This window comes from Anabas testudineus, chromosome 5 (assembly GCF_900324465.2).
Source record: "Anabas testudineus chromosome 5, fAnaTes1.2, whole genome shotgun sequence".
NCBI classification, from domain to species: domain Eukaryota; kingdom Metazoa; phylum Chordata; class Actinopteri; order Anabantiformes; family Anabantidae; genus Anabas; species Anabas testudineus.
In genome coordinates this window covers 24,031,045-24,041,582 of record NC_046614.1, presented here as the reverse complement: position 1 = coordinate 24,041,582, position 10,538 = coordinate 24,031,045, and the positions used below count along the sequence as shown (strand labels likewise).

Sequence of the window (10,538 nt, the reverse complement as noted above, 5' to 3'; positions counted from 1 at the left end):
TCCCGACTTCCTGGTTCCTCTCTGATCTCACTCGTCCCCTCTGTCTTGGTCTAGTACCTGATTACTGCCTGATTGGAAACACCTGTCCTCTGGTCATTCAACATGCTTTGCCTCACTCATTCAGTCAGTGCCAGATTGTTTGTCGTCACTAAAGCCACTCACCAGGCTGTTCACCTTCCTGAGATCCTGGCTCGTTGTTTCTGGATTTTGGATTCTAGACATGCTAGAAAGATTTTAGATCCTAGGTTTTTGATTAGGAACTGGAAAGTATTCTTGGACTTGGCTGCGTGTATCTGGATTGTGGATTAGAGCTAATTGCTGAAGGTTTTTGTATGAAATTGGAACAGAATTATACACAAGGATTTCTGGGTTTATGGACAGGTTGTTGTTCTTTGGCACATCTTTTCTGTCCAGGAGAGAGGTTCTTTTGTCTTCCCACCCTTACTTTAGCTGGTTGTTGAAACTACTCTTCAGAGCTAACCAGTTGCCTGAATCTGGTATCTGAGCACAAACACAATTCACTGTCTGTCACAACAAAGAGGGATTACTTTGTTCTCACCTCTCCATCTATTCTCTGATCAAGAAGGTCGTTTCATTTTCACAGTGTCGCACAAGCTGACCTTACTCTACTTCATCATTGTTCAAAAACCCTTTTCACATTATTGTACTGTCAGTAAAACGCTGTTTCAAAAGAACCTTTTATTGAAGTGGAATAAGTTGTGATCAGAACAGTAGGGTGCCTGTTTTCCAGAAGCTTTTCATTCCCACGTTTTTCTGTGGAAATTGAAGCTGTGTTCAATTAACCAGCAACAGATAATTCATGCATATTGAGGCGTGTTCGGTTCAGCATGTATCCTACACAGCAGAAAGCCATACAGATAGGAACAGAAGGCCTTTGCAGCATGTCTTGATCTACGCTGTGCAAGCTAAGAGGACGACTGTCAGCTACTCTCCTGAGTATGAGTGATGATGCCGTTAACTTAGATTATCTGTTGCTTATCAGCCGGCGTTTCGGCAGGTGGAGCACTTTTCTTTCTGCTCTTAACTAGTGTTAATGTAAACACTGCACTTCCTCTGAACCAAGATTAAACATTAAGAACTTAATCATGTCTTTTGTTTCGATTTCAGGTTGAGTGCTGAGGATATGGATAAAGCATGAGCACATAATACTGGATGTCCTGTATTTTCTTTTTAAGGTATAAACATGTTTAAACATATAAAATTAGGCTCATGTTGCAAATCAAGAAAGCTGCAGCTCATATAAACATCAATGTGTCAGAATAATTGGTCCTTTTTTTTATTTGTTTCATCAAAAAGTAAAACTGATTTCCACCAATGCCCAGGGAATAGACACTTCATTTTGTGATTACATTATTCTTTGAAATGGTCAAATAATGAAATCTGACAAAACACTTTTCCTAATGAGTCTTCTCAGATCTCCAGACAGTGATCTCGGTGCAAGTGATCTGTGTAAATCAAAAGACAAATGCAAGTCTTTGAAAAACGGAGCTTTATTGTGTTATCAAAATGATGAGGAATGGAGTAATTGTGTTTATGTGATGCTTGTGGAAAAAGCAGAGTTTTCAAAGCGCACATAAACAAATCATAGCAAACTAATGAAACGGGAGGGATAAAAAAAAAAGAGCTGTAAATTCTCTGAGCCATGAGTTGGAGTAATAAATGTGTAATGTGCAGATACAGCACTGAAAAACTGTCCTAAAAAACATGACAGGGGATGAGTGAGGATAAATAATGCTGAAACAATAAAGAAAACTAAATCTGGGACATAAATTCAGATGTTCATAAAGGTTTACAGCAGATATATCCCAACTAGATGTGTGTTATTAAAGTTCTGAGTAGAAGTAACGAGTAGTATTACACTGAGTCAACGTGCTTAACGTCTGTCTTTATTATTAGAACAGCAAACGTCATTAACTCAAAGTCACAGAGCTGAAACAGTGAACACACTAGTTTACATGTACGACGTGCAGCTGATGCTTGTACGCAGAGTGATAATCAGACAGGTACAACCTGAAGGTTGTGATGTGCAGGAGTTTATAGATGTAGAAAGTGTAGATGTAGTTATGTTTATTTTAATAATGTTAATAACAAAGGGTACATTAGTTCAAATGTGCAAGAGAAGCCGAAGAAACTTTGGAAGTCAAGCTAGTGTGTAGTGTTGAAATCACTCAGGGGGTGGGGGGGGTAATATTTCAATAGCAATTCAACATTCATCCCCGTTTTCCTGCTGCCAAGAGTGTTCGTGGGGAGGCAGCAAACCATGTGAATCAATTACAGTATATGAGGTAACATTTTATTAAGCTAAGTGCTTCCTGGTGGATGATGTGTCTCATTTAGTTGCAGAATAATGATGCAGAGATTTTTCTTCCTCTAACAATTCATTTAGACCTAATATATAACTTATATCACTCAGAATCTATATGACCTGACCGCCTCCTGTAGTTGTACAATGGAATATGACTTTAATGTGTAAATGTACATATATTCAGTATGAAACAGTTACAGTAAGTGCGATTCACCCTGCTAATCATTACACAATATTCCACTGACCTATAGGTGACAGTAATGCACCGAGAAGCACAGAAACAGAGGTGAAGTAGTAAAGAAAAGGACTCCACAGGATACTCTTTACACATCTTTAAATATTCTGAAGCAGCAATTTACTGCTCTCTTTGGCTGAAAATGTGTCACAGTGGGCCCCAACAGTGAGGCCACAGTTTACTGGCACAACCTGACAAAGCTCTCTACGTCTGAGTGATGAAAATCGGAAAAGATTCTTAGAATTTCCTACTAAAGATAAGACTAGATCCTGGTAAGGATAAAAGGTGTTGAACTTAAAATAGCTCCTAAGATAAAATGGAAACAAAATGTTGGAAAGACAGAGAGGTAGAAGAAGTATTGAAGCGCTGAGTTAATGAAACTCACAGTTTAGATTGTACAGGGATAACGCAGTTGATCTCAGATGTGCTCGTGTGAGGCCACCAGGAAGTGATCATGGTATCAAGATCTCTGACAACCGGAGAAAGGGAGAAGTGAAGACGACTCTGTCACAACCCTCGATCTGCAGAGTGAACACGCAAACGGTCGCAGAGCGATCACAGCTTCATATTGGGACGTACGTCATTTATTTCCACTGGACCATCAGAAAATAAAGACGTTTATCATCAGAAAGAGGCTGTTAGCAGACTGCACGTTAACCAACACCACTGGCAAGAAATCACATTAGATGATGAAAATTAAAGTGACTGTTCTCCTGCTAATATCAAATATATTAAGTCCTAAGATTAAATTAAGTACTGTGTCCAAGTCTTAATCAAGGATTGAATGTGTTGCTTCGACTGCCCTTTGTATGCTCATCCCCACCAAGAGCACAGTTTTATGTTGCAGCGACCTCCCATTCATCACACAGCTACAGGCGGCTGCTTTATTACTATGTACGTGGATTTAAATGAAGGTGAACAGTGGCCTACTTGCTTCAGGAACCTCCACCACGCTGGTTGAGTCAATTCAACATAGTTCACACCCACTGACACGCTATTCCACATCTACTGTGAGGAGCTTTAAGGAGTTTCTTGAATCCCTCCCAGGCTCGGACTCCTTCTTAGGACTTTTTAGGCTGAGTTAAGAGCTCTCGGAGGATACTTTAAGGATGCTTGTGAATATGGCTCAGACACTCAGACATCGCTGCAGCTTTTAATTTGCTCTTTAAGTCTGAGGCCGCCTCAGCGGTGAGTGCGTCCATTTACTGATGATGATCAACTGAGGTCCCGAGCCTTTCATTCTTGGACATTTACTGTTGAGTAAACCATAAACACAATGACGTGCTGTCAAAAACGTCCTGGCCACGTCTTCCCCATTGTCTTGACCACATTAACCTGCAAAGTTTCGATATGTCACTTTGTGGTCAGAGGTTAACCCGTGATGCAAGAGCTTATTTTGCGCCACATGTGGTGTCTCAACTAGGTGAGACTGGATGCATCTCTCTGCTTTAACCCTGGTTCTGGTTCTTGTTGTTGTTTCCTACAATTTGCCTGTAACTGTTTTAACAAGGCAGCAGTGTCAGCAGGGTGAAGCAGACTTCAGGTGAAGTTGGACAAGCAGCTGTTTGTTGTGTGTCATCCTGCAACAACAAAGCAATCCTCAACAAAAGCTAACAGCACGTTGCATCCTCATTAAAGTAAACACTGCACAGCATTTTAAAGTCCAGCAAACAAACCGAACATCCGGGAAACGCAACCTGATCTGCAAAAGACGTGGACGGTCTTATTTCTTTTCTTCCGCCCTTCAAACCCGGAATGATGGAGGAGGAAAAGGCGACATGATTGGTGGATGCAGCCAGCAGAGGAGAAATGTAAAGACCTTCGTGTTGTTGCATCGGGGGGGTTGAGAACTGAACGCTCCCCTTCTTGTTTTTCTCCCCCCTTCCTTCAATGACAGCAGCCGGAGCAGGAGCCGGAGCCGGAGCCAGCCGGGCGGAGCGGAGCGGTGCGGTTGGAAGCGAGCGTCCCCCGGTACGAGAAGGATTTCCCTGCACGTCTGCGGTAAGGACCACAACAGACCGACACCAGCACCTAGAACAAACAGCAGGCAGCGTGCTGGGGGCGCACACAAACACGAACCACCAGCAAGACAAAATAATAATGCACACAATACACAATGGTGTTGCCTGGGGCTGCCGCGATAGCTCTCAGACAAACCCGGGAGAGAGGCGCTCGGCGCGCTTGCTTGACAGCTGCAGGGCCAATGGAAACGTGCACGGAGCCAGCTGCGCTCGGCTGCAGCCAATGGAAACCGGAGAAATGCTGAGCTGCACCCGGAGCCCCACGGTAAGGTTAGGCTGGCTGCAGCAGCCACACCGCCGCCGCCGCTGCCGCTGCTGCTGCTAAAACTTCCACCAAATCTAAAGCTGTGTGTGTTTTGGCTGCTGCAGAGGCCATTTTAGGTAAGAAGCCCCTTTAAGTTCTGCATGTGTGTGTGTGTCTAGACTGGGCTGTGGTGCTGAAACAGTGCAGGACTCTTCATCTTCCTCCAGACTGAATGAAGTCCGTGGAGCTGCTGCTGCCTTGAGGAGGATTAAACAGATATTGGACTGGCTCTGCTCTCCTCCTTCTCTCTCCTCCTCCTCCTCCTCCTCCTCCTCCTCCTCCTCCTCCTCCTCTCCTCCCTCCTTCTCTCTCCTCCTCCCCCTTCCATCTCTCTCTCCCCTCCCTCCCCTGCCTGCTAATTTTTATGCATTTTTCTAAACTGTCATGGCGATTTTGTGTCCTTGGAAATAAAACGCGCCAGTGTTTTTCGGGCTCACCGGGAGGATGTCTCGCCGGTGAGAGCGTGTGTCCGGTGTCCGGAGCAGGTGAGCAGTCTGTCGGGGAGGGTTTATCGGTGGAGAGATGTCCCTGAGAAGGAGTTTTAGAGGCTGTCCACACGTGTAAGGAGCGGGCTGTTATAATGTATTTACAACAGCGATGCAGTGACATTACTGAGCTAGCGGAGAGAGCTAGCGCGGTAGCTACGGGTGCTAACATGAAATGGGACACAGTGTCTCCTCTTCTCTGTCGGGGTGTACAGCCTGTGTTTGTGTTTTCCCACCCCGAGTCGCCGTTTTGCTCGCCGGGAACTTCTCTTTATCCTCCTAGCTAGCTCTCCCAACTTGGGGCAGCCCAGTGCCTTGCAACGTTTCAAGCTAGCCGTGCGTTAGCCCCTGCGTCTGCTAGCATTCATTACAGCCCAAACCTCAAAGAGGTGTATGCTAGGTTGTTAGCCCGTTAGCCTCTTTAAACATTTGGAGCTGCAGCGGCCAGGTGTGTGGTCCGGCAGGTAATGAGTCATGCAGCCAACGCTACACTGAGTCATGAAGTGAGAGTGCTGTCCGTTCATCCGCACACTTTCACCTGGCCAGGTGTACCACCCCATGGGCAGCCAGACAAAGGCTGCCACAGGCTAACCCCCACCTCAGTGGTCCGATGGGTGAAATCACTGCATCAAACGGGAATATGACACAAGTTGAGTAGGTTTCCCACTTATATTTAGTTTGCTCTCACCTGTAGGGATGATGTTGTCCTCCTGTCTCATTTTTGCACAACTCGTCCAAAAAAAAAAAAAAAAAACCTTCAGCACCATTGTTTCAGAACCCTCTTAATATAATTTTTATATATGAACCTTCTTTGTTATTTATCCATACATTCGTTCATGAATCTATTTCCTGCTACTTATCCACCTCATGTTGGAAAAAATGAGACATGAATACTAATAAGTTCATGCACTTGGTCAGTGGAATTATTTACCTAAGTGCATGAGAAGGATGAACGTTGGTATGAGAGTGCCTCTTATATGGTTTAAAAAATGTATTAAAAGTTTAACACTTTGTTTTATAAAATGTGCAGTTGGGATTGGGACTAGATTTGACTCTTTTCTGATGTGCTGAAAGGTTGCTGGTTCAGTCCCCTACCTGGGTAGTTTTGAGATGACATTGCTGCAGGCTGCACTGTGGCCCAGTGGTTTAACAACTCCCACAGTCAGAAGACATCCAGGCTATTTGAAGACTTTACTCTCAATATGTCTGTCTGCCTACTTCACCCATTGTGTTACGTTTTAAACTGCCTGCTTGCACATTTGCTGCTGCACTCCATCATAAAACCCAGTTGCATGGATGAGAGACACAAAAACAACTTTTGGCTCCTTCTCTTTTTGAGACTGCTGACATTTGAAGCAGACATTTTTAGATGTTGTGTACAGTACAGCACACAAACTCAGAGCTATTTTATTACATTAATAAAAACAGTATAATAATCATTTGCAGTGATATGTTCATACCAAGGCAGAATAAATAGACAGTGATAGATGTTCTCAGCTGCTGTTTGTAGAGAAAACATTGAGATCACAGACTTGCATACCAGCTAGCTCACCTTTACCACAGGTTCCCTGATAATCTATTTGATAATAATACATGTCTTTCTTAGTAATACATTTTTCAAATATTTGAAAATGAATCCACAGTTTAGTACCAATACAGCTATCTTATTGTGCATTTAAAAAGACATGGGGAGAATTAAATGCTGAAGTTTATTCAATTCTGTTATCTTACCAAATAAACTATAGTAAACTCAATAACACTGTGACATCTTACAGCATCTTACAGGAGATCCACCTGTTGTAAGGCTCAGATGTATTTGAGCACATCCTGGCATATGTAGAAGCTGACACTTGTTTACTAAATTTTAATTGAAATAACTAAGGTCAACCAAAACTGAACATTGTTGTCTTTGTAAGAGAACAACGATAAAACCAGAGATGAGTATATTGTGATGCACAGGGTGAGGTGGTGACATTTCTGCCAGTGTTTAAATTGCATTGCATGTGGGATGATTAGGCACATTACAAAGGAGACAAACAGAGGTCTTCCCCATACAGTTGTATCTACAGACTCATTGTTCCATTCAACAAGCAGAAATCGTTGTTTGGTTTGTGTTTCTGTTGAGTGTCAGTCAAACATTAACTTAAGGAAGCTATTTTTATCCAAAGGTTTTGGAGGTGTTCCACAGTTATAGGGTGTCACACTTAAAATCTCTGGCAAAGCTGTAGATCGGGAGGCGCGTTGTGTTGAACATGTTTATTTACATGTTCTGCTTTGACTGGATGGTTGTTTTCTGACGTATCTGCCACAGTGTCAGCCATATGATTTTAGCAGTTTTTCACTGTCTTGGTAGCTTTAGTCACGTGCAAAATAAAAAATAATATTCAGGAAGTTGAAACTGTTCAATTAGCCTTTCCTCTGTCTTGAGGTTCCTTTAAAATTCATTCATTTGGGGAGTAGTAGACTCTTCTTCGGTTTCTGTGGGATTTAAGATGATCCTGACTGGTTCTTGCCCCGCTGTCACTGAACTCCAATGCAGCATATTTGAGGAAAGATTAGCTTTCTTCAGCTTTTCCCTGTTGCACCGTCCCTTAGTGTCTGTCTCGCACAGTGGGATAGACGGACTGCACCGGGTTTCCACTGACAGTGAATTTTTCACATGTGCAGTTGGCTTCATCTAGTCAATCAGAGTGGTCTCTCTCACACACAGGTCTGCCACCAATTCAACATGCAGAATCTTTGGTGGAAAAGTCACAGATGGGGGTCCAACTAGTGCCGTACAGGCTCAGTATCTACAGAAAGTATCTAGGGAGATCAGGTCCACTTAAGACCTAGAGTTTGTATTGATGGAAGTTACTTAGCAGAGTCTGCAGCCATCTCATACAGCTCAGCATGTAATTAAGGTAACGAGGGAGAGAAGGTTTGTAGACTGTAGCTAACTTTGGATGCTGCTGTATTTCACCTTTCACCTTGGTTAACTGTGAAACCAGTAACTAAAACTAACCAGACAGATGCTCACCAACAACCAGCCTTGGTTTATCACTGCCCTATGTCCCTATAGGCTAGCCGCTAGCCTTACAGGTCTTTACAACTGTAAGACAAGCCTATATTAATGGTTAGGTACTGAACTGAAGTGTTGTCAGCCAGAAAATAGAATAACTCTTATAGTTTGTATAAAAATCTCTGTAGTAATTAAAGCTGCAAACATTGAACACTAACAACAAACCATATTTATGTGCTACTTTTTAAATGTATGGATGTATTTATGGGCTGAACCTGGGCTAAAAATGTACGGTTTGACAGTGATTAGGGCAAAACATTAGTGAGTCATGCTTTCCATTGTAGGCACCATCCTCTGAATTTCACAGCTGGAAGTGTTGCCAGCCACAGGTGACTGTGTTAAAATGTTAATACGAGAAATTGGTGTAAGACGAGACAAAATTCACACAGCAAGTTTCAACCAGTTCGTGATGTGATATTTTTCTACAAGTAGAAACCAGTGATGTCACACGAAGGAAAGAGTCACTGTTGGTTGGTTCATCTTTTCTCTGGAGTGCACATTCACTGGTGTTTAGGAGACAGTTTGTGTTATTATTTCCTCTATGGGCTGAGACAGAGGAAATTTGTTTAAAGCAGATTGGGTGAATCCCAGTTTATTGTCTTAATTAATGTTAATCAGCTTCTCAGTGAGTGGGGATCTTTTCTCCTCCAGTTGCTTTGTGTTTTAAGCTGAGAAGACAGCTGTTCATTCATTGTAGTCGTAGGTAGTGCGGTTAACGTTACGGTGTGATCTGTTTGTGGTAAAGCTTTCTGAAAAATGTTCTAGGTTGCTGCTGCTAAATGCTCAGAAAATACTAGAGGAGGTTGTGCTCATAAATTAATTGACTCATGCTCTTTGACACGTATCGTTTTGTTAAGCCCTATCATGATGACTGAACAAAGTGAAGTCAGTAATTGTGCATAAATAAAATGTACACATAGTGATCACAATGCAGACAAAAGATACAGGTTAATTGATTGGGTGATTCACAGAAAATGAATAAATAGCACCTTTACCTTTTAAAATGTTTGTGTTTTGTACTGTAAGCTGTACTGAACTGTTAATTTGAAGACATCGTCTTGCTCTGTGGGAAACTGCGATTCATGTTTTTCTGAATATCTATAATTCATTAAACGGCTAATTGTGAAATGAGTCCAAAACAAAATGAGTCATCGCTAATGCAAATATTTATTAGTTGATGCTTTATAGGGAACATTAGGAGGGCGGGGGGTGAAGTAGTGAGGTGCCACTTTTTTGTTCCACATAGTGCCTCCATTTATTGCACTCTATAAAAACAATTTAAAACGAACATATAGTATTTCATTATGTAAATTTTCACTGTGAGCTGCAGGTGTTTTTCTGAGTGAGTGCAGGCAATAGTTTAAAGTTGGGGATGTGATTCAGTGAGTGGAAAAAGCTGCAGGATTTAGTTGTGACATTAAATATAGCACACAATGGTGTAAATATGTCGATGTCACAGACAGTAGCAGTGGACTAGGTCAGCTCGATGCTAGAAAAGGAAACGGTGATCAGGAGATGATGCAGAGTTTGAGATTTGGAGGTGATTTATCTAATTAAAACTAAAGTGTCTGAGCAACTGAGTATCTGTGTGTTATAGCCCAGACTGCCTCTGACAACACCGTCCTCTCCTTTGTTTGTTCCCTTGTGGGAGCATCGCACAGCTGAAGCAAGGACGAAGCGAGGAGGAGCTGTGTTCCATTTATATAAAAAAAAAAAAAAAAAAACCCTCTTTGTGCATGCTAACACGCTCACGTTTGGGAAAACGGGGCTGAGTTTGGTTCTGATTTAGCACAGCTGGCTGCTCCTCTTGGTCCCTCAAATGAGTCGTCTCCTGATGATTCTCAGACGCAGCAACAGTTAGGCTCTTCTGCTCTTTTGTGCAAGGGCAAGTGGTTGAGTGAAGGGAATAAGGTCATTGAAAAGAGAGCGGCTCTCTCTACAGAGACAGTCAGGAAGGATTTCTGTCTGAGGCAGCTGAGTAGAGTCTGCTGGAGCACCAGTCTTTTTCAGGTTTTAAAAATAAAACGTGCAAATGATTTCAGTTGATACTTGATCCACAAAAAGAATCACACGAAATGACAGCTGTGTTTATGTGTTCATCTATTA

General features: G+C 42.4%; 1 protein-coding gene across 4 annotated transcripts in view; it reads left to right on the top strand.

Moving 5' to 3' along the window:
* Nucleotides 1-1,588: 1,588 nt before the first annotated feature.
* Nucleotides 1,589-10,538, top strand: part of chd6 (chromodomain helicase DNA binding protein 6) — an 81,257-nt gene continuing 72,307 nt past the window's right edge. For 2 of the 4 annotated variants that reach the window (XM_026348588.1, XM_026348585.1), the window contains exon 1: nucleotides 5,250-5,371. The gene's annotated coding sequence lies outside the window, so the exon portion shown is untranslated. Of the gene's footprint in view, nucleotides 4,563-4,882; nucleotides 4,964-5,249; nucleotides 5,372-10,538 lie in introns of those variants that run through there. The other 2 variants (XM_026348586.1, XM_026348587.1) reach the window with 2 other exon arrangements.